This window comes from Aphis gossypii, chromosome X (assembly GCF_020184175.1).
Source record: "Aphis gossypii isolate Hap1 chromosome X, ASM2018417v2, whole genome shotgun sequence".
NCBI lineage: Eukaryota > Metazoa > Arthropoda > Insecta > Hemiptera > Aphididae > Aphis > Aphis gossypii.
This window is the reverse complement of record NC_065533.1, coordinates 389,995-417,235: the sequence shown is the minus strand read 5'-3', so window position 1 is coordinate 417,235 and position 27,241 is coordinate 389,995. Positions and strand designations below refer to the sequence as shown.

The following is a 27,241-nucleotide window of genomic DNA, read 5'->3' as shown; positions in this document are numbered from 1 at the left end:
TAGCATAAGCTTCAAATTTGAGATATAAATAGTCAATAATTTATTAGCAAAATGAAATTGAAAACAGTGTAGTAACGTATACTTTTATCAAATTAAATCTTTAACAATTCTTAAAAAATCAATTATTAACATTGAATTCATTATGTAATATTATATTTTTCATAAATTTATCATTGATTCTAATGGCATAAGCTTCAAATTTAAGTTATAAGTAGTCAATTATTTATTAGCAAAATGAAATTGAAAACAGTATACTATCATATACTTTTATCAAATTAAAACTTTAACAATTCTTTAAAAATCAATTATTAACATTGAATTCATTATGTAATATTATATTTTTCGTAAATTCATAATTTAATCTAATAGCATAAGTTTCAAATTTAAGATATAAATAGTCAATAATTTATTAGCAAAATAAAAATGTAAACAGTATACTATCATATACTTTTATCAAATTAAATCTTTAACAATTCTTTAATAATCAATTATTAACATTGAATTCATTATGTAATATTATATTTTTCATAAATTTATCATTGATTCTAATGGCATAAGCTTCAAATTTAAGATATAAATAGTCAATAATTTATTAGCAAAATAAAAATGTAAACAGTATACTATCATATACTTTTATCAAATTAAATCTTTAACAATTCTTTAATAATCAATTATTAACATTGAATTCATTATGTAATATTATATTTTTCATAAATTTATCATTGATTCTAATAGCATAAGTTTCAAATTTAAGATATAAGTAGTCAATTATTTATTAGCAAAATGAAATTGAAAACAGTATAGTAACGTATACTTTTATCAAATTAAAATTTTAACAATTCTTAAAAATCAATTATTAACATAGAATTCATTATGTAATAATATATTTTTCATAAATTTATAATTTATTCTTATGGCATATACTTTAAATTCGAGATTTAAATAGTGAGTATTTTATTAGCGAATAAAAATCTAAACAGTATATTTACACAAACTTTGATTTATTTTTAGTTTTTTCATTTTTAAATAATCATATTAGCATGTTAAGTTTGAGGTAATACTATCATCTCTTATTTTCATTTTATTCTGATTCATACAGTAATTGCATCACTCATTTCAGATGAATTCTGTGATCTAAAGTAATGGATAAACAAAATTTTCATATGATTAAAGAATGATTATGAATTAGATTATGATTTATAAATTATTAAAAATCATATATTAACATATTAATTATTATGTAATATTATATTTTTCATAGATTTATCATTGATTCTAATAGCATAAGTTTCAAATTTAAGATATAAGTAGTCAATTATTTATTAGCAAAATGAAATTGAAAACAGTATAGTAACGTATACTTTTATCAAATTAAATCTTAACAATTCTTAAAAAATCAATTATTTACAAAGAATTCATTATGTAATATATATTTTTTCATAAATTTGTATTCAATCTAATAGCATAAGCTTCAAATTTGAGATATAATAACCAATTATTTTTTTATAGCCAAATAAAAATGTAAACAGTATACTAACGTATACTTTTTATCAAAAAAATTTTTAACAATTCTTAAAAAATCAAATATTAACATATTATTTATTATGTAATATTATATTTTTCATAGATTTATCATTGATTCTAATAGCATAAGTTTCAAATTTAAGATATAAGTAGTCAATTATTTATTAGCAAAATGAAATTGAAAACAGTATAGTAACGTATACTTTTATCAAATTAAATCTTTAACAATTCTTAAAAATCAATTATTAACATTGAATTCATTATGTAATATTGTATTTTCGTAACTTCATAATTTAATCTAATAGCATAAGTTTCAAATTTAGATATAAATAATCAATAATTTATTAGCAAAGTAAAAATGTAAACAGTATACTATCATATTCTTTTATCAAATTAAATCTTTAACAATTCTTTAAAAATCAATTATTAACATTGAATTCATTATGTAATATTATTTTTTCATAAATTTATCATTGATTCTAATGGCATAAGCTTCAATTTAGATATAAGTAGTCAATTATTTATTAGCAAAATGAATTGAAAACAGTATAGTACCTATACTTTTATCAAATTAATTTTTAACAATTCTTAAAAATCAATTATTTACAAAGAATTCATTATGTAATATTATATTTTTCATAAATTGTAATTCAATCTAATAGCATAAGCTTCAAATTTAGAATAAATAACCATTATTATTTTTAGCCAAATAAAAATGTAAACAGTATACTAACGTATACTTTTGTCAAAAAAAATGTTTAACAATTCTTAAAAAATCAAATATTAACATATTATTTATTATGTAATATTATATTTTTCATAGATTTATCATTGATTCTAATAGCATAAGTTTCAAATTTAAGATATAAGTAGTCAATTATTTATTAGCAAAATGAAATTGAAAACAGTATAGTAACGTATACTTTTATCAAATTAAATCTTTAACAATTCTTAAAAAATCAATTATTAACATTGAATTCATTATGTAATATTGTACTTTTCGTAAATTCATAATTTAATCTAATAGCATAAGTTTCAAATTTAAGATATAAATAATCAATAATTTATTAGCAAAATAAAAATGTAAACAGTATACTATCATATACTTTTATCAAATTAAATCATTAACAATTCTTTAAAAATCAATTATTAACATTGAATTCATTATGTAATATTATATTTTTTCAAAATTTATCATTGATTCTAATGGCATAAGCTTCAAATTTAAGATATAAGTAGTCAATTATTTATTAGCAAAATGAAATTGAAAACAGTATAGTAACCTATACTTTTTTCAAATTAAAACTTTAACAATTCTTTAAAATCAATTATTAACATGGAATTCATTATGTAATATTATATTTTTCATAAATTTATAATTGAATCTAATGGCATAAGCTTCAAATTTGAGATATAAATAGTCAATAATTTATTAGCAAAATAAAAATGTAAACAGTATACTATCATATACTTTTATCAAATTAAAACTTTAACAATTCTTTAAAAATCAATTATTAACATGGAATTCATTATGTAATATTATATTTTTCATAAATTTATAATTGAATCTAATGGCATAAGCTTCAAATTTGAGATATAAATAGTCAATAATTTATTAGCAAAATAAAAATGTAAACAGTATACTATCATATACTTTTATCAAATAAAACTTTAACAATTCTTTAAAATCATTATTAACATGAATTCATTATGTAATATTATATTTTTCATAAATTTATCATTGATTCTAATGGCATAAGCTTCAAATTTAAGATATAAGTAGTCAATTATTTATTAGCAAAATGAATTGAAAACAGTATAGTAAGATAAATAATTTATAATTCTAAATATCAATAATTATTTAAAATTAAATTATTAATTTTTTATGAGCTTAATGTTATTAAAAATAAATAATTATATAATAACTATATATACTTTTATCAAATTAAATTTTAACAATTCTTAAAAAATCAATTATTTACAAAGAATTCATTATGTAATATTATATTTTTCATAAATTTGTAATTCAATCTAATAGCATAAGCTTCAAATTTGAGATATAAATAACCAATTATTTTTTAGCCAAATAAAAATGTAAACAGTATACTTACACAAATTTTTGATTTATTTTTAGGTTTTTTATTTTTAAAATAATCATATGAGCATGTTAAGAATGAGGTAATACTATCATCTCTTATTTTCATTTTATTCTGATTCATACGCCAATTGCATCAATAATTTCAGATGAATACTGTGATCTGAAGTAATGGATAAACAAAAATATCATATGATTAATAAATGATTAGGATTTAAATTATGATTTATAAATTATTGAAAATCAAATATTAACACATTATTTATTATGTAATATTATATTTTTCACCAACTTATAATTTATTCTAATAGCATAAGCTTCAATTTGAGATATAAATAGTCAATATTTATTAGCAAAATGAAATTGAAAACAGTATAGTAACGTATACTTTTATCAAAATAAATCTTTAACAATTCTTAAAAATCAATTATTAACATTGAATTCATTATGTAATATTATATTTTTCATAAATTTATCATTGATTCTAATGGCATAAGCTTCAAATTTAGATATAGTAGTCATTATTTATTAGCAAAATGAAATTGAAAACAGTATAGTAACCTATACTTTTTTGATTTTTCAAATTAAAACTTTAACAATTCTTTAAAAATCAATTATTAACATGGAATTCATTATGTAATATTATATTTTTCATAAATTTATAATTGAAGCTAATGGCATAAGCTTAAAATTTGAGATATAAATAGTCAATAATTTATTAGCAAAATAAAAATGTAAACAGTATACTATCATATACTTTTATCAAATTAAAACTTTAACAATTCTTTAAAAATCAATTATTAACATGGAATTCATTATGTAATATTATATTTTTCATAAATTTATAATTGAATCTAATGGCATAAGCTTCAATTTGAGATATAAATAGTCAATAATTTATTAGCAAAATAAAAATGTAAACAGTATACTACCATATACTTTTATCAAATTAAAACTTTAACAATTCTTTAAAAATCAATTATTAACATGGAATTCATTATGTAATATTATATTTTTCATAAATTTATAATTGAATCTAATGGCATAAGCTTCAAATTTGAGATATAAATAGTCAATAATTTATTAGCAAAATAAAAATGTAAACAGTATACTATCATATACTTTTATCAAATTAAAACTTTAACAATTCTTTAAAAATCAATTATTAACATTGAATTCATTATAAAATATTATATTTTTCGTAAATTTTTAATTTAATCTAATAGCATAAGTTTCAAATTTAAGATATAGGTAGTCAATTATTTATTAGCAAAATGAAATTGAAAACAGTATAGTAACCTATACTTTTATCAAATTTAATTTTTAACAATTCTTAAAAAATCAATTATTTACAAAGAATTCATTATGTAATATTATATTTTCATAAATTTGTAATTCAATCTAATAGCATAAGCTTCAAATTTGAGATATAAATAACCAATTATTTTTAGCCAAATAAAATGTAAACAGTATACTTACACAAATTTTTGATTTATTTTTAGGTTTTTTATTTTTAAAATAATCATATGAGCATGTTAAGAATGAGGTAATACTATCATCTCTTATTTTCATTTTATTCTGATTCATATGCCAATTGCATCAATAATTTCAGATGAATACTGTGATCTAAAGTAATGGATAAACAAAAATCATATGATTAATAAATGATTAGGATTTAAATTATGATTTATAAATTATTGAAAATCAAATATTACACATTATTTATTATGTAATATTATATTTTTCACCAACTTATAATTTATTCTAGTAGCATAAGCTTCAAATTTGAGATATAAATAGTCAATAATTTATTAGCAAAATGAAATTGAAAACAGTATAGTAACGTATACTTTTATCAAATTAAATCTTTAACAATTCTTAAAAAATCAATTATTAACATTGAATTCATTATGTAATATTATATTTTTCATAAATTTATCATTGATTCTAATGGCATAAGCTTCAAATTTAAGATATAAGTAGTCAATTATTTATTAGCAAAATGAAATTGAAAACAGTATAGTAACCTATACTTTTTTCAAATTAAAACTTTAACAATTCTTTAAAAATCAATTATTAACATGGAATTCATTATGTAATATTATATTTTTCATAAATTTATAATTGAATCTAATGGCATAAGCTTCAAATTTGAGATATAAATAGTCAATAATTTATTAGCAAAATAAAAATGTAAACAGTATACTATCATATACTTTTATCAAATTAAAACTTTAACAATTCTTTAAAAATCAATTATTAACATGGAATTCATTATGTAATATTATATTTTTCATAATTTATAATTGAATTGAATCTAATGGCATAAGCTTCAAATTTGAGATATAAATAGTCAATAATTTATTAGCAAAATAAAATGTAAACAGTATACTATCATATACTTTTATCAACTAAACTTTAACAATTCTTTAAAAATCAATTATTAACATTGAATTCATTATGTAATTATATTTTTCATAAATTTATCATTGATTCTAATGGCATAAGCTTCAAATTAAGATATAAGTAGTCAATTATTTATTAGCAAAATGAAATTGAAAGCAGTATAGTAACCTATACTTTTATCAAATTAATTTTTAACAATTCTTAAAAATCAATTATTTACAAGAATTCATTATGTAATATTATATTTTTCATAAATTTGTAATTCAATCTAATAGCATAAGCTTCAAATTTGAGATTAAAATAACCAATTATTTTTTAGCCAAATAAAAATGTAAACAGTATACTTACACAAATTTTTGATTTATTTTAGGTTTTTTTATTTTTAAAATAATCATATGAGCATGTTAAGATGAGGTAATACTATCATCTCTTATTTTCATTTTATTCTGATTCATACGCCAATTGCATCAATAATTTCAGATGAATACTGTGATCTAAGTAATGGATAAACAAAAATATCATATGATTAATAAATGATTAGGATTTAAATTATGATTTAAAATTATTGAAAATCAAATATTAACACATTATTTATTATGTAATATTATATTTTTCACTAACTTATAATTTATTCTAATAGCATAAGCTTCAAATTTGAGATATAAATAGTCAATAATTTATTAGCAAAATGAAATTGAAAACAGTATAGTAACGTATACTTTTATCAAAATAAATCTTTAACAATTCTTAAAAAATCAATTATTAACATTGAATTCATTATGTAATATTATATTTTTCATAAATTTATCATTGATTCTAATGGCATAAGCTTCAAATTTAAGATATAAGTAGTCAATTATTTATTAGCAAAATGAAATTGAAAACAGTATAGTAACCTATACTTTTTTGATTTTTCAAATTAAAACTTTAACAATTCTTTAAAAATCAATTATTAACATGGAATTCATTATGTAATATTATATTTTTCATAAATTTATAATTGAATCTAATGGCATAAGCTTAAAATTTGAGATATAAATAGTCAATAATTTATTAGCAAAATAAAAATGTAAACAGTATACTATCATATACTTTTATCAAATTAAATTTTTAACAATTCTTAAAAAATCAATTATTTACAAAGAATTCATTATGTAATATTATATTTTTCATAAATTTGTAATTCAATCTAATAGCATAAGCTTCAAATTTGAGATATAAATAACCAATTATTTTTTAGCCAAATAAAAATGTAAACAGTATACTAACGTATACTTTTGTCAAAAAAAATGTTTAACAATTCTTAAAAAATCAAATATTAACATATTATTTATTATGTAATATTATATTTTTCACCAACTTATAATTTATTCTAATGGCATATACTTTAAATTCGAGATTTAAGTAGTGAGTATTTTATAGCAAATAAAAATCTAAACAGTATACTTAACAAAAACTTTGATTTATTTTTAGGTTTTTCATTTTTAAAATAATCATATTAGCATGTTAAGTTTGAGGTAATACTATCATCTCTTATTTTCATTTTATTCTGATTCATACAGTAATTGCATCACTCATTTCAGATGAAGGTATCTAAAGTAATTATAAACAAAAATTTCATATGATTAAAGAATGATTATGAATTAGATTATGATTTATAAATTATTAAAATCATATATTAACATATTAATTATTATATAATATTATATTTTTCATAGATTTATCATTGATTCTAATAGCATAAGTTTCAAATTTAAGATATAAGTAGTCATTATTTATTAGCAAAATGAAATTGAAAACAGTATAGTAACGTATACTTTTATCAATTAAATCTTTAACAATTCTAAAAAATCAATTATTAACATTGAATTCATTATGTAATATTGTATTTTTCGTAAATTCATAATTTAATCTAATAGCATAAGTTTCAAATTTAAGATATAAATAATCAATAATTTATTAGCAAAATGAAATTGAAAACAGTATAGTAACGTATACTTTTTTCAAATTAAAACTTTAACAATTCTTTAAAAATCAATTATTAACATGGAATTCATTATGTAATATTATATTTTTCATAAATTTATAATTGAATCTAATGGCATAAGCTTCAAATTTGAGATATAAATAGTCAATAATTTATTAGCAAAATAAAAATGTAAACAGTATACTATCATATACTTTTATCAAATTAAAACTTTAACAATTCTTTAAAAATCTATTATTAACATTGAATTCATTATAAAATATTATATTTTTCATAAATTTATCATTGATTCTAATGGCATAAGCTTCAAATTCAAGATATTAGTAGTCAATTATTTATTAGCAAAATGAAATTGAAAACAGTATAGTAACGTATACTTTTATCAAATTAAATTTTTAACAATTCTTAAAAAATCAATTATTTACAAAGAATTCATTATGTAATATTATATTTTTCATAAATTTGTAATTCAATCTAATAGCATAAGCTTCAAATTTGAGATATAAATAACCAATTATTTTTTAGCCAAATAAAAATGTAAACAGTATACTTACACAAATTTTTGATTTATTTTTAGGTTCTTTATTTTTAAAATAATCATATGAGCATGTTAAGAACAAGGTAATACTATCATCTCTTATTTTCATTTTATTCTGATTCATACGCCAATTGCATCAATAATTTCAGATGAATACTGTGATCTAAAGTAATGGATAAACAAAAATATCATATGATTAATAATGATTAGGATTAAATTATGATTTATAAATTATTGAAAATCAATATTAACAGATTATTTATTATGTAATATTATATTTTTCACCAACTTATAATTTATTCTAATGGCATAAGCTTCAAACTTAAGATATAAGTAGTCAATTATTTATTAGCAAAATGAAATTGAAAACAGTATAGTCCTATACTTTTATCAAATTAATCTTTAACAATTCTTAAAAAATCAATTATTAACATTGAATTCATTATGTAATATTATATTTTTCATAAATTTATCATTGATTCTAATGGCATAAGCTTCAAATTTAAGATATAAGTAGTCAATTATTTATTAGCAAAATGAAATTGAAAACAGTATAGTAACCTATACTTTTATCAATTAAATTTTTAACAATTCTTAAAAAATCAATTAATAACATAGAATTCATTATGTAATATATTTTTCATAAATTTATAATTCAATCTAATGGCATAAGCTTTAAATTTGAGATATAAATAGTCAATATTTATTAGCAAAATAAAAATGTAAACAGTATACTATCATATACTTTTATCAAATTAAATCTTTAACAATTCTTTAAAAATCAATTATTAACATTGAATTTATTATGTAATATTATATTTTTCATAAATTTATCATTGATTCTAATGGCATAAGCTTCAAATTTAAGATATTAGTAGTCAATTATTTATTAGGCAAATAAAAATGTAAACAGTATACTTACACAAAACTTTGATTTATTTTTAGGTTTTTTATTTTTAAAATAATCATATGAGCATGTTAAGAACGAGGTAATACTATCATCTCTTATTTTCATTTTATTCTGATTCATACGCCAATTGCATCAATCATTTCAGATGAATACTGTGATCTAATGTAATGGATAAACAAAATATCATATGATTAATAAATGATTAGGATTTAAATTATGATTTATAAATTATTAAAAATCAAATATTTACGTATTATTTATTATGTATTATTATATTTTTCATAGATTTATCATTGATTCTAATGGCATAAGCTTCATATTTAAGATATAAGTAGTCAATTATTTATAAGCAAAATGAAATTGAAAACAGTATAGTAACGTATACTTTTATCAAATTAAATTTTTAACAATTCTTAAAAAATCAATTATTAACATAGAATTCATTATGTAATAATATTTTTTCATAAATTTATAATTCAATCTAATGGCATAAGCTTTAAATTTGAGATATAAATAGTCAATAATTTATTAGCAAAATAAAAATGTAAACAGTATACTATCATTTACTTTTATCAAATTAAATCTTTAACAATTCTTTAAAATTTAATTATTAACATTGAATTCATTATGTAATATTATATTTTTCATAAAATTTTTCATTGATTCTAATGGCATAAGCTTCATATTTAAGATATAAGTAGTCAATTATTTATAAGCAAAATGAAATTGAAACAGTATAGTAACGTATACTTTTATCAATTAAATTTTTAACAATTCTTAAAAAATCAATTATTACATAGAATTCATTATGTAATAATATATTTTTCATAAATTTATAATTTAATCTTATGGCATAAGCTTCAAATTTGAGTTATAAATAGTCAATAATATATTAGCAAAATAAAATGTAAACAGTATACTATCATATAATTTTATCAAATAAATCTTTAATATTCTTTAAAATCAATTATTAACATGGAATTCATTATGTAATATTATATTTTTTCATAAATTTATAATTGATCTAATTGCATAAGCTTCAAATTTGAGATAAAAAGTCAATAATTTATTAGCAAAATAAAAATGTAAACAGTATACTTACAAAAACTTTGTTTTTTTTATGTTTTTCATTTTTAAAATAATCATATATCATGTTAAGAACGAGGTAATACTATCATCTCTTTTTTCATTTTATTCTGATTCATACGCCAATTGCATCAATTATTTCAGATGAATACTGTGATCTAAACTAATGTATAAACAAAAATATCATATGATTAATAAATGATTAGGATTTAAATTATGATTTATAAATTATTAAAAATCAATATTTACATATTAATTTATTATGTAATATTATATTTTTTCATAGATTTATCATTGATTCTAATGGCATAAGCTTCAAATTTAAGATATAAGTAGTCAATGATTTATAAGCAAAATGAATTTGAAAACAGTATAGTAATGTATACTTTTATCAAATTAAATTTTAACAATTCTTAAAAAATCAATTATTAACATAGAATTCATTATGTAATAATATATTATTCATAAATTATAATTTAATCTAATGCATAAGCTTCAAATTTGAGATATAAATAGTCAATAATTTAATAGCAAAATAAAATGTAAACAGTATACTAACGTATACTTTTGTCAAAAAGAATGTTTACAATTCTTAAAAAATCAAATATTAACATATTTATTATGTAATATTATATTTTTTCTAAACTTATAATTTATTCTAATGGCATATACTTTAAATTCGAGATTTAAATAGTGAGTATTTTATTAGCGAATAAAAATCTAAACAGTATACTTACACAAAACTTTGATTTATTTTTAGGTTTTTCATTTTTAAAATAATCATATTAGCATGTTAAGTTTGAGGTAATACTATCATCTCTCTATTTTCATTTTATTCTGATTCATACAGTAATTGCATCACTCATTTCAGATGAATTCTGTGATCTAAAGTATGGATAAACAAATTTCATACGATTAAGAATGATTATGAATTAGATTATGATTTATAAATTATTGAAAATCAAATATTAACAGATTACTTATTATGTAATATTATATTTTTCACCAACTTATAATTTATTCTAATGGCATAAGCTTCAAATTTAAGATATAAGTAGTCAATTATTTATTAGCAAAATGAAATTGAAAACAGTATAGTAACCTATACTTTTATCAAATTAAATCTTTAACAATTCTTAAAAAATCAATTATTAACATTGAATTCATTATGTAATATTATATTTTCATAAATTTATCATTGATTCTAATGGCATAAGTTAAATTTGAGAGATAAATAGTCAATATTTATTAGCAAAATAAAATGTAAACAGTATACTATCATATACTTTTATCAAATTAAATCTTTAACAATTCTTTAAAAATCAATTATTAACATTGAATTTATTATGTAATATTATATTTTTCATAAATTTATCATTGATTCTAATGGCATAAGCTTCAAATTCAAGATATTAGTAGTCAATTATTTATTAGCAAAATGAAATTGAAAACAGTATAGTAACGTACTACTTTTATCAAATTAAATTTTTAACAATTCTTAAAAATCAATTATTTACAAAGAATTCATTATGTAATATTATATTTTCATAAATTTGTAATTCAATCTAATAGCATAAGCTTCAAATTTGAGATATAAAAACCAATTATTTTTAGCCAAATAAAAATGTAAACAGTATACTTACACAAATTTTTGATTTTTTTTAGGTTCTTTTATTTTAAAATAATCATATGAGCATGTTAAGAACAAGGTAATACTATCATCTCTTATTTTCATTTTATTCTGATTCATACGCCAATTGCATCAATAATTTCAGATGAATACTGTGATCTAAAGTAATGGATAACAAAATATCATATGATTAATAAATGATTAGGATTTAAATTATGATTTATAAATTATTGAAAATCAAATATAACAGATTATTTATTATGTAATATTATATTTTTCACCAACTTATAATTTATTCTAATGGCATAAGCTTCAAACTTAAGATATAAGTAGTCAATTATTTATTAGCAAAATGAAATTGAAAACAGTATAGTAACCTATACTTTTATCAAATTAAATCTTTAACAATTCTTAAAAAATCAATTATTAACATTGAATTCATTATGTAATATTATATTTTTCATAAATTTATCATTGATTCTAATGGCATAAGCTTCAAATTTAAGATATAAGTAGTCAATTATTTATTAGCAAAATGAAATTGAAAACAGTATAGTAACCTATACTTTTATCAAATTAAATTTTTAACAATTCTTAAAAAATCAATTAATAACATAGAATTCATTATGTAATAATATATTTTTCATAAATTTATAATTCAATCTAATGGCATAAGCTTTAAATTTGAGATATAAATAGTCAATAATTTATTAGCAAAATAAAAATGTAAACAGTATACTATCATATACTTTTATCAAATTAAATCTTTAACAATTCTTTAAAAATCAATTATTAACATTGAATTTATTATGTAATATTATATTTTTCATAAATTTATCATTGATTCTAATGGCATAAGCTTCAAATTTAAGATATTAGTAGTCAATTATTTATTAGGCAAATAAAAATGTAAACAGTATACTTACACAAAACTTTGATTTATTTTTAGGTTTTTATTTTAAAATAATCATATGAGCATGTTAAGAACGAGGTAATACTATCATCTCTTATTTTCATTTTATTCTGATTCATACGCCAATTGCATCAATCATTTCAGATGAATACTGTGATCTAATGTAAGGATAAACAAAATATCATATGATTAATAAATGATTAGGATTTAAATTATGATTTATAAATTATTAAAAATCAAATATTTACGTATTATTTATTATGTATTATTATATTTTTCATAGATTTATCATGATTCTAATGGCATAAGCTTCATATTTAAGATATAAGTAGTCATTATTTAAAGCAAAATGAAATTGAAAACAGTATAGTACGTATACTTTTATCAAATTAAATTTTAACAATTCTTAAAAAATCAATTATTAACATAGAATTCATTAGTAATAATATTTTTCATAAATTTATAATTCAATCTAATGGCATAAGCTTTAAATTTGAGATATAAATAGTCAATAATTTATTAGCAAAATAAAAATGTAAACAGTATACTATCATTTACTTTTATCAAATTAAATCTTTAACAATTCTTTAAAATTTAATTATTAACATTGAATTCATTATGTAATATTATATTTTTCATAAAATTTTTCATTGATTCTAATGGCATAAGCTTCATATTTAAGATATAAGTAGTCAATTATTTATAAGCAAAATGAAATTGAAAACAGTATAGTAACGTATACTTTTATCAAATTAAATTTTTAACAATTCTTAAAAAATCAATTATTAACATAGAATTCATTATGTAATAATATATTTTTCATAAATTTATAATTTAATCTTATGGCATAAGCTTCAAATTTGAGTTATAAATAGTCAATAATATATTAGCAAAATAAAAATGTAAACAGTATACTATCATATAATTTTATCAAATTAAATCTTAATAATTCTTTAAAAATCAATTATTAACATGGAATTCATTATGTAATATATATTTTTCATAAATTTATAATTGAATCTAATTGCATAAGCTTCAAATTTGAGATAAAAATAGTCAATAATTTATTAGCAAAATAAAAATGTAAACAGTATACTTACAAAAACTTTGTTTTTTTTTTATGTTTTTTTTTTAAAATAATCATATGATCATGTTAAGAACGAGGTAATACTATCATCTCTTATTTTCATTTTATTCTGATTCATACGCCAATTGCATCAATTATTTCAGATGAATACTGTGATCTAAACTAATGTATAAACAAAAATATCATATGATTAATAAATGATTAGATTTAAATTATGATTTATAAATTATTAAAAATCAAATATTTACATATTATTTATTATGTAATATTATATTTTCATAGATTTATCATTGATTCTAATGGCATAAGCTTCAAATTTAAGATATAAGTAGTCAATGATTTATAAGCAAAATGAATTTGAAAACAGTATAGTAATGTATACTTTTATCAAATTAAATTTTTAACAATTCTTAAAAAATCAATTATTAACATAGAATTCATTATGTAATAATATATTATTCATAAATTTATAATTTAATCTAATAGCATAAGCTTCAAATTTGAGATATAAATAGTCAATAATTTAATAGCAAAATAAAAATGTAAACAGTATACTAACGTATACTTTTGTCAAAAAAGAATGTTTAACAATTCTTAAAAAATCAAATATTAACATATTATTTATTATGTAATATTATATTTTTCTCAACTTATAATTTATTCTAATGGCATATACTTTAAATTCGAGATTTAAATAGTGAGTATTTTATTAGCGAATAAATCTAAACAGTATACTTTACACAAACTTTGATTTATTTTTAGGTTTTTTCATTTTAAAATAATCATATTAGCATATTAAGTTTGAGGTAATACTATCATCTCTTATTTTCATTTTATTCTGATTCATACAGTAATTGCATCACTCATTTCAGATGATTCTGTGATCTAAAGTAATGGATAAACAAAATTTCATATGATTAAAGAATGATTATGATTAATTATGATTATAAATTATTAAAAATCATATATTAACATATTATTTATTATGTAATATTATATTTTTCATAATTTATCATTGATTCTAATGGCATAAGCTTCAAATTTAAGATAAAGTACTCAATTATTTATAAGCAAAATGAAATTGAAAACAGTATAGTAAGTATACTTTTATCAAATTAATTTTTAACAATTCTTAAAAATCATTATTTACAGAATTCATTATGTAATATTATATTTTTCATAAATTTGTAATTCAATCTAATAGCATAGCTTCAAATTGAGATATAAATAACCAATTATTTTTTAGCCAAATAAAAATGTAAACAGTATACTTACACAACTTTTGATTTATTTTTAGGTTCTTTATTTTTAAAATATCATATGAGCATGTTAAGACGAGTAATACTATCATCTCTTATTTTCATTTTATTCTGATTCATACGCCAATTGCATCAATAATTTCAGATGAATACTGTGATCTAAAGTAATGGATAAACAAAAATATCATATGATTAATAAATGATTAGGATTTAAATTATGATTTATAAATTATTGAAAATCAAATATTAACAGATTATTTATTATGTAATATTATATTTTTCACCAACTTATAATTTATTCTAATGGCATAAGCTTCAAATTTAAGATATAAGTAGTCAATTATTTATTAGCAAAATGAAATTGAAAACAGTATAGTAACCTATACTTTTATCAAATTAAATCTTTAACATTCTTAAAAATCAATTATTAACATTGAATTCATTATGTAATATTATATTTTTATAAATTTATCATTGATTCTAATGGCATAAGCTTCAAATTTAAGATATAAGTAGTCAATTATTTATTAGCAAAATGAAATTGAAAACAGTATAGTAACCTATACTTTTATCAAATTAAATTTTTAACAATTCTTAAAAAAATCAATTAATAACATAGAATTCATTATGTAATAATATATTTTTCATAAATTTATAATTCAATCTAATGGCATAAGCTTTAAATTTAGATATAAATAGTCAATAATTTATTAGCAAAATAAAAATGTAAACAGTATACTATCATATACTTTTATCAAATTAAATCTTTAACAATTCTTTAAAAATCAATTATTAACATTGAATTTATTATGTAATATTATATTTTTCATAAATTTATCATTGATTCTAATGGCATAGCTTCAAATTTAAGATATAAGTAGTCAATTATTTTTTAGCAAATAAAAATGTAAACAGTATACTTACACAAATTTTTGATTTATTTTTAGGTTCTTTATTTTTAAAATAATCATATGAGCATGTTAAGAACGAGGTAATACTATCATCTCTTATTTTCATTTTATTCTGATTCATACGCCAATTGCATCAATAATTTCAGATGAATACTGTGATCTAAAGTAATGGATAAACAAAAATATCAATGATTAATAAATGATTAGGATTTAAATTATGATTTATAATTATTGAAAATCAAATATTAACAGATTATTTATTATGTAATATTATATTTTTACATACATTCTATTTAATTTATTCTAATGGCATAAGCTTCAAATTTAAGATATAAGTAGTCATTATTTATTAGCAAAATGAATTGAAAACAGTATAGTAACCTATACTTTTATCAAATTAAATCTTTAACATTCTTAAAAATCAATTATTAACATTGAATTCATTATGTAATATTATATTTTTCATAAATTTATCATTGATTCTAATGGCATAAGCTTCAAATTTAAGATATAAGTAGTCAATTATTTATTAGCAAAATGAAATTGAAAACAGTATAGTAACCTATACTTTTATCAAATTAAATTTTTAACAATTCTTAAAAAATCAATTAATAACATAGAATTCATTATGTAATAATATATTTTTCATAAATTTATAATTCAATCTAATGGCATAAGCTTTAAATTTGAGATATAAATAGTCAATAATTTATTAGCAAAATAAAAATGTAAACAGTATACTATCATATACTTTTATCAAATTAAATCTTTAACAATTCTTTAAAAATCAATTATTAACATTGAATTATTATGTAATATTATTTTTCATAAATTTATCATTGATTCTAATGGCATAAGCTTCAAATTTAAGATATTAGTAGTCAATTATTTATTAGGCAAATAAAAATGTAAACAGTATACTTACAAAAAACTTTGTTTTTTTTTTATGTTTTTCATTTTTAAAATAATCATATGATCATGTTAAGAACGAGGTAATACTATCATCTCTTATTTTCATTTTATTCTGATTCATACGCCAATTGCATCAATTATTTCAGATGAATACTGTGATCTAAACTAATGTATAAACAAAAATATCATATGATTAATAAATGATTAGGATTTAAATTATGATTTATAAATTATTAAAAATCAAATATTTACATATTATTTATTATGTATTATTATATTTTTCATAGATTTATCATTGATTCTAATGGCATAAGCTTCAAATTTAAGATATAAGTACTCAATTATTTATAAGCAAAATGAAATTGAAAACAGTATAGTAACGTATACTTTTATCAAATTAAATTTTTAACAATTCTTAAAAAATCAATTATTAACATAGAATTCATTATGTAATAATATATTTTTCATAAATTTATAATTTAATCTTATGGCATAAGCTTCAAATTTGAGTTATAAATAGTCAATAATATATTAGCAAAATAAAAATGTAAACAGTATACTATCATATAATTTTATCAAATTAAATCTTTAATAATTCTTTAAAAATCAATTATTAACATGGAATTCATTATGTAATATTATATTTTTCATAAATTTATAATTGAATCTAATTGCATAAGCTTCAAATTTGAGATAAAAATAGTCAATAATTTATTAGCAAAATAAAAATGTAAACAGTATACTTACAAAAAACTTTGTTTTTTTTTTATGTTTTTCATTTTTAAAATAATCATATGATCATGTTAAGAACGAGGTAATACTATCATCTCTTATTTTCATTTTATTCTGATTCATACGCCAATTGCATCAATTATTTCAGATGAATACTGTGATCTAAACTAATGTATAAACAAAAATATCATATGATTAATAAATGATTAGGATTTAAATTATGATTTATAAATTATTAAAAATCAAATATTTACATATTATTTATTATGTAATATTATATTTTTCATAGATTTATCATTGATTCTAATGGCATAAGCTTCAAATTTAAGATATAAGTAGTCAATGATTTATAAGCAAAATGAATTTGAAAACAGTATAGTAATGTATACTTTTATCAAATTAAATTTTTAACAATTCTTAAAAAATCAATTATTAACATAGAATTCATTATGTAATAATATATTATTCATAAATTTATAATTTAATCTAATAGCATAAGCTTCAAATTTGAGATATAAATAGTCAATAATTTAATAGCAAAATAAAAATGTAAACAGTATACTAACGTATACTTTTGTCAAAAAGAATGTTTAACAATTCTTAAAAAATCAAATATTAACATATTATTTATTATGTAATATTATATTTTTCTCCAACTTATAATTTATTCTAATGGCATATACTTTAAATTCGAGATTTAAATAGTGAGTATTTTATTAGCGAATAAAAATCTAAACAGTATACTTACACAAAACTTTGATTTATTTTTAGGTTTTTCATTTTTAAAATAATCATATTAGCATGTTAAGTTTGAGGTAATACTATCATCTCTTATTTTCATTTTATTCTGATTCATACAGTAATTGCATCACTCATTTCAGATGAATTCTGTGATCTAAAGTAATGGATAAACAAAAATTTCATATGATTAAAGAATGATTATGAATTAGATTATGATTTATAAATTATTAAAAATCATATATTAACATATTATTTATTATGTAATATTATATTTTTCATAGATTTATCATTGATTCTAATGGCATAAGCTTCAAATTTAAGATATAAGTACTCAATTATTTATAAGCAAAATGAATTGAAAACAGTATAGTAACGTATACTTTTATCAAATTAAATTTTTAACAATTCTTAAAAAATCAATTATTAACATAGAATTCATTATGTAATAATATATTTTTCATAAATTTATAATTTAATCTTATGGCATAAGCTTCAAATTTGAGATATAAATAGTCAATAATTTATTAGCAAAATAAAAATGTAAACAGTATACTTACACAAAACTTTGATTTATTTTTAGGTTTTTCATTTTTAAAATAATCATATTAGCATGTTAAGTTTGAGGTAATACTATCATCTCTTATTTTCATTTTATTCTGATTCATACAGTAATTGCATCACTCATTTCAGATGAATTCTGTGATCTAAAGTAATGGATAAACAAAAATTTCATATGATTAAAGAATGATTATGAATTAGATTATGATTTATAAATTATTAAAAATCATATATTAACATATTAATTATTATGTAATATTATATTTTTCATAGATTTATCATTGATTCTAATGGCATAAGCTTCAAATTTAAGATATAAGTACTCAATTATTTATAAGCAAAATGAAATTGAAAACAGTATAGTAACGTATACTTTTATCAAATTAAATTTTTAACAATTCTTAAAAAATCAATTATTAACATAGAATTCATTATGTAATAATATATTTTTCATAAATTTATAATTTAATCTTATGGCATAAGCTTCAAATTTGAGATATAAATAGTCAATAATTTATTAGCAAAATAAAAATGTAAACAGTATACTTACACAAAACTTTGATTTATTTTTAGGTTTTTTATTTTTAAAATAATCATATTAGCATGTTAAGTACGAGGTAACACTATCATCTCTTATTTTCATTTTATTCTGATTCATTCGCCAATTGCATCAATCATTTCAGATGAATACTGTGATCTAATGTAATGGATAAACAAAAATTATATATGATTAATAAATGATTATGATTTAAATTATGATTTATAAATTATTGAAAATCAAATATTAACACATTATTTATTATGTAATATTATATTTTTCACCAACTTATAATTTATTCTAATAGCATAAGCTTCAAATTTGAGATATAAATAGTCAATAATTTATTAGCAAAATGAAATTGAAAACAGTATAGTAACGTATACTTTTATCAAAATAAATCTTTAACAATTCTTAAAAAATCAATTATTAACATTGAATTCATTATGTAATATTATATTTTTCATAAATTTATAATTTAATCTAACGGCATAAGCTTCAAATTCAAGATTTAAACAGTCAATTTTTTATTAGCAAAATATAAATGTAAACTGTATACTAACATATACTTTTATCAAATTAAATCTTTAGCAATTCGTAAAAAATCAATTATTATCATAGAATTCATTATGTTATATTATATTTTTCATAAATTTATAATTTAATCTAACGGCATAAGCTTCAAATTCAAGATTTAAATAGTGAGTATTTTATTAGCGAATAAAAATTTAAACAGTATACTTACACAAAACTTTGATTTAAACATTTCTATTGTCAATCGTTGTTCTGCAATCTACAAAAACAATAAATGGTTATTTTGTGTTAAAAAATTAAAGAAAAGATTAATACTAATCATCACTATAATAATTTATGAATATCACAATGTGTCCTGAGTCTAATCAACAAAACAAAAAAATTTAAAAAAAAAAGTAAAAGTATATGTTTATTAAATCCGTTTGATACCCTGTTTTATACAATTCTCTTGTTTCATTTACTAGGTCTTACAAGAAAGAATTGCAGGTGAGTGGTTTATCTTTACCCCCAATGCAACTCGATTAAAAAAGCATAAGGTGTATAAGTAGAATGATGCACATTCCCAAGAATAGGCCATTAACTGCTAAATAAACTTTTAGTCAAAGGTAGACCATCAATCCATACAACTATTCTGATTTCATATTTAACAAAATACATATTGTCAGCTTTAGAAATATATTTCAAATAATTAAATATTGTGAAATAATAGTTATTACCTGGTGTCACAGTCTGTAATTGTAAAGGCTGAACAGATAAATTAGTTTTTTATATAGTTCTAGTATCAACAGAAAAATATTGATGACAACTATGCATTTTTAAAACCTTCAATAATGCACTCAAAGCAACTTGTGAATTATTAAATGATACAGCCCATATTGTCAAATTATTTAAAATTGATTAATCTATTTTATTATACATGCAGTGATATTCATTCTTAATAGTACTTAATTCATCCTCAATATCCCCTTCCGTATCAGTTAGGCGAAAAACTATCTGTATCATATTCTTCATCACTAACATTATTTATGGTATCATTAAATTGGGTATCATCATGTCGAGTGACATTTGCTGTGGTCAAGGAAGAATTTATATCTAAACTGACACTACAACTAGGTAAATTTGGTTGGACTACACTCTCTGGTTGAACACTATCATCATAAAGTTCTATCAATTCTAATTCTTCCAAATATCTTCTTCGCTTAGTAGATTTGTTTATAGTCGAGTATGACATAATTAAGTATATAATATGCTTTTAGAAAAAATACAATTATAATCTCGTTTATAATAAGTATTATAACGCAATAGTTAGGTATCAAATAAAAATAATAATTAATTTAGACACACCAAACACATACCTAACACTCAGTTATAGACTTAAAATAATTACACAGCCAAAATATTTTTAAAAATATACTCTATAAAAAATAACCAAAAATCAATTGTAATATTTAATAAGTATATTAAACCTACCGTATTTTTTAAGACAAATACAAATTCTTTTGTAGATAGGTACCTACTAAATACTCAGTTCACAGAATACGAGTAGGGTACTAGGTACGCGAACGCCAAAAAAACTAAAATGAACACACGATGTTTAATAAAACATACGACATTACAATTATTATAAAAAAATAAACGATGAATCAAAAAACAACGGTTTTACTTAATGAACGATGAAATAATAAAAATACGCGCCACGCGGATAGGATTGTCGATTACATATGAGTTGCAGAAGTACATGCACACACACACACTAAACACACACATTTGAACTTGGAAAAATAATTGTCAATCGAATAATCTATAGCCGCAAATATAAATAATACCTATATCATGCTGTTTTTTCCATACTACAACTACTGCACGTCTGCATGTAAACACGGTATTCGGTACTAATTGTCATGTTTATATTGGAATAATTTATTTTTATATAATTGTGTCCGTAGTACTAGGAAAGACCAAGTTGCGCTGCTACAACTTACGGTTCACCGGCCGTATCGTATGATTATATCTTATATTTATTACAACTGATTATGACGTCATAATATAAAAATATTATATTATAACTAACGACAAAAGTATAGCGCGTCCGTATTATTGTAATTATTATAATATCAAACAAAAATACAAAATTACAATTCTTAATTTCTGGTCTAATTTATTTATTATTTGTACAATAATATTTCAGTGTTATATATAATTAATATTAATAATTATATTGGCTAATTATAGTTATTATTCGATCTTTACTTTATATTTTATAAATACTTTTAAAATACGTAATTTCATTTCTTTCCAAATACCTACATAATAATACATATGAAATGCAGGGTGTAGACAGTAAATTGCCAACATTTACAAGCAAAAGAGTTTTACGTACGGTTAACTTAAACCTGCATTGGTTTACCATATAGTCGAGTCGCGAGAACTCGAAACTCGATTATTTGAAAACCTTATATTTTAACTCAAATCTTTTTCTCAATCCTAGGAGCGTGTAAACTTCGGATACTAACGCCCTCGTCCAGATAATCATGATAATTATAGTTTTAGTCTTTAGATGTATATGTTTACTTTCTTTAGACAATTATGACAACATCTATCGCTGTTTATTAATTATTTGAATAGGTATATTAAATTAAAATTACAAAAATTGCAGGGATTTATACAAAATTATATATTATAATACGTAATAGATACACAATATATTGTTCTTTGATCTAATATTTTAATAAATAAATAGTATTGTAGTAAAAATGATAAATATTAAATACATTACAATATAATATATACTATATAGATATATACACAGTCAAGTCATACACATACACAATAATAGTGAATATGTTGTGCACACATTTTTTTACGGTACATCACCTATGAATTATGATTATATAGTTTATACTTAAAAAATAAAAGTAATAATTTACTACTTACTAAATCTTAAAATTATATACCTAATAATAATAATAATACAATATACATAAGTATAATATATATGATATTTAATACATTTAAGCACTTAATAACTGAATGCTTTAAATCCGAAGAAGACGCAAAATAAACATAAAATCTCATCTAACATATAGATGCTGCTTTAGGTCCCAACACAGAACATATCAACAACATGATCAATATTTCTTAAGAAAAACTGACCGGCTCAACTAAATCTAAATGAAAACAGAACCGCAACACACCTTCACACGGTATAACTACAAACAATGTAATATCCTAAAGTATATAATATTAGTATTAACTTAAATGTACAAATAATTTTAAAAAAACCTGTACCTAATGGCCTTTGTAGTCAATGATGTATTTATTTAAGATCAATTATAAAATATATATATTTAATAAAAATTAGGTATTGTTATTTATTAAATAATAAATTTTAAATATGTAATCAAGATTAATTTTTAACATTGAATAATAATTGTGTGTGTTTAATAAATTGACACAATATTAATATGTAACGGAAATTAAATATTAATTATTTTTAATTTATTAAAATGCTTTTAAATATTTAAATTTAAATACTTTTCCTTAAATATTTATTAAAATTTTAATCAATTATTAAATTTCAATATTTAAAATTTTATTAAAAAAAAATTTTTATTAAATCAGTTTCATTGAAAATGCTGTGTGGCAAATGTCACAAATGTCAATTGTGATACTGCCATCTACAAAAACAATAAATGGTTAATTTGTGTTCAAAAATTAAACAGAGGGTTATTACTAGACCTTACTATAATTATGAATATCACAATGTATCCTCACTCTGGTCAATAAACATAAAACTTTAAAAAAGAAAAGAAAAAAATTTGTTTATGACATTATAAATTAAAAGAAAAATATTCTTTAAAAAAATTTAATGCAAAAAAAATCTAAACTATGAAGAAAATGCACTGAATTACATTAAAAATTATATCATGATAAGGAAAAGTAAATTGATAAAAGTGATTTAAACGTACTGGCAATTGTTGAAAAATATGAAGAATGATTCAAATGTCATAAATATTTCAATTTAAAAATACAATCAAATATTTAATAAAGACATTTAAAATGATAACAACTTCATTAAATCATTAAATATTATACATTAAACATTCTTTTTAACAAATATAAAACAAACTATGTTTATAATGAAAAGGGTTGTAGATACTGTAGTATAATATGTGAGAATAACTAACATCTATTCAAACACTAAACATAGTTTTGACATATTAAAATCAAATCATTCAATTTAATACACAGAACTTACAATAAACTAAATGAATGTATTGATGTCATGAAAACAGTAACTATTGTCTATTACAAGTCAATTCTTGATACGTCTGCCTAATTTGTCTAAATTTTTCTTTGGGTAGTTAACTCCACTGCCATTGTTTAGCAAGTCAATTGTCAATTGTGGTACTGCCATCTATTAAAACAATAAATGGTTAATTTGTGTTAAAAAATGATACAAAGGGTTAATACTAGACGTTACTATAATTACGAATATCACAATGTATCCTCACTCTGGTCAATAAAACATAAAACTTTAAAAAAGAAAAGAAAAAAATTTGTTTATGGCATTATAAATTAAAAGAAAAATATTCTTTAAAAAATTTAATGCAAAAAAAATCTAAACTATGAAGAAAATGCACTGAATTACATTTATATGATATCATGATAAGGAAAAGTAAATTGATAAAAGTGATTTATACATATTGGCAATTGTAGAAAATTATGAAGAATGATTCAAATGCCATTAATATTTAAATTTAAAAACACATTCAAATATGTGATATACACATTTAAAATGATAACAACTTCATTTAAACGTTAAATATTGTACATTAAATGTTCCTTTTCATAACCTATAAAACAAACTATATTTAAAATGAATATATGTGAAGAGACTACAGTTGTAACGCCTCTTATGTAGAAAACTCAAGTACCTATTTAATCCTCCTACTAACTGAAATTTTTCTTATTTATAACAGAATCTATATATTAAAGTTAATGGTACATAGTTTACCTACTTCAAACATTTATATAGTGTTTTGTAAGTTCACAGAGCTTAAAAGAATGTAGACACCTATACAATAATATTATTTACATATTTTGCATAAAAAAACATACTCATAAATCCTATATTATAGTATGTTTTAATCTGTTACTTGCTACTTAATTGTTTTATTTATTTAAAATTCCTTATGAAAAATGGGTAGTTTAAAATAAATTATATTTTCATCAATAAGTTGGAACACTATAAACATTTTTTATAAAGATTCCTTGGTACACAATATATTTGAAAATAACTACAAATATATAAAATAGGGTACAGTTACTTACTTTTAAAAGGACATTAATACAACTGGTAAATCGAACGACCATCACACACAACTTTTAGCAAATATACAACAGTAGCAAAAAAGTACTTGTATAAACGTACGGTTAATATTATATATTTATAACGTTATTATTAAAGGTAGATTTCGAATCACGACCAAAACGATGGTGGAACTACGGAACAATTAATAAAATCACTTGTACGTGAACGTTTGAATGTCGTACGGAAAACGATTTTAATGTCAGATATTAGATTTACATAATATGGTGTAAACATCTCACATATTCAGTATTCCCAGTATACACTGCTACATTATTGAAATGTTAGGTGAAATGGCAAAAACAATATGTGTAAAGCATAGAAAAACAACAATATACTTAACTAATCGAAGTCAGAAGTAACATAAAAATATTAAATAACAACTGATAAGTATTATTAACTTATAAGACGTCTACTCAACGTCCCAACAGGTGTGAAGTTAGGTGACTGTTTATCGTACTACCGGCATAGATAATAAAGATATTATTATCTATGACTACCGGTGATATTTAATGATAAGAACCATTTTATACTCGATATAATAATATAATGCCTATATACATAGACCATCCACTAGATAGTGGTATGAAAACATAATATGGATTATTAGTAAGCATCACGAACTACTACATATTGTAGTAGTTCGTGGTAAGCATGTATACAACTAAAATTAATTCAATTATAATTTAAAAAAATAATAAATAGGTATTGTAATAATTTTTTAACACATTTATTTGTAAACAAATAAATTATCTACCTACTTCATTTTTGTTGAAAGCAATAATTATAGTTACATTATTATTAATTGTAGTTGCAGTAAAATGTAGAACTGTTCAATTATATTTTGAGATGTTTAATTTTCCTACTAATAATAAAAAATGCCTCAGCTTCCAAATTTTAGGTACGAGAAAAATTAAATATCTACTTTTTTGTCTTGTGATATCACAAATAAGGTGGAAACCATCTACAACCCACTTAAAAAAATATATTAGCTGTTCAGTTGTGTAGATTATGTGAATATTTTTTATTTGTAAACTACTTATTAATAAATCCTTCTAACAGTGACAAAAATTTAATTACACATTTTTAATGTAACCACTTTTTAATTTTTTGTAACGATCCACAGTAAGACTTATTGCCTGAGTTTTCTACCAATATGTAACTACTTACCTAGTTACTTATAAACTTATAACGTATGTTCACAATATTGTAAACACACATTATTGTCATAGTATAATATTTAAGTACCTATTTTATAATCATAAAATGTAAATACTAAAATGATTCTTCAATATCCCTCCCTACGTTTTATTTTAATGTAAAATGTAAAATTTGTTGTGTTAATCTCTCAATTTTATAATATCTTTAATAGTATTTTATTTTTTCTTATACCTACCTATTACTACTATATATCTCCTCATAAGTTACATTACTAATATTAAAATTTTTATTACTATATTAACTATGTCTTCTTTTCATAACACACACACATATATTTATATATAGTGG

General features: G+C 19.6%; 1 protein-coding gene across 15 annotated transcripts in view; it reads right to left on the bottom strand.

Annotated features, from left to right (window-relative positions):
• The window catches only part of LOC126551681 (leucine-rich repeat-containing protein 15-like), a 58,517-nt gene extending 32,725 nt beyond the window's left edge, over positions 1-25,792 (bottom strand). For 4 of the 15 annotated variants that reach the window (XM_050205634.1, XM_050205635.1, XM_050205639.1 and 1 more), the window contains exons 1-8: positions 25,696-25,792; positions 24,620-24,778; positions 20,573-20,620; positions 19,289-19,435; positions 18,739-18,885; positions 9,473-9,619; positions 5,099-5,245; positions 3,636-3,782 (exon numbers count right to left, since the gene is read on the bottom strand). The gene's annotated coding sequence lies outside the window, so the exon portion shown is untranslated. Of the gene's footprint in view, positions 1-3,635; positions 3,783-5,098; positions 5,246-8,566; positions 8,628-9,472; positions 9,620-11,283; positions 11,366-13,102; positions 13,248-18,738; positions 18,886-19,288; positions 19,436-20,572; positions 20,621-24,619; positions 24,779-25,695 lie in introns of those variants that run through there. The other 11 variants (XM_050205636.1, XM_050205642.1, XM_050205643.1 and 8 more) reach the window with 7 other exon arrangements.
• Positions 25,793-27,241: the final 1,449 nt, after the last annotated feature.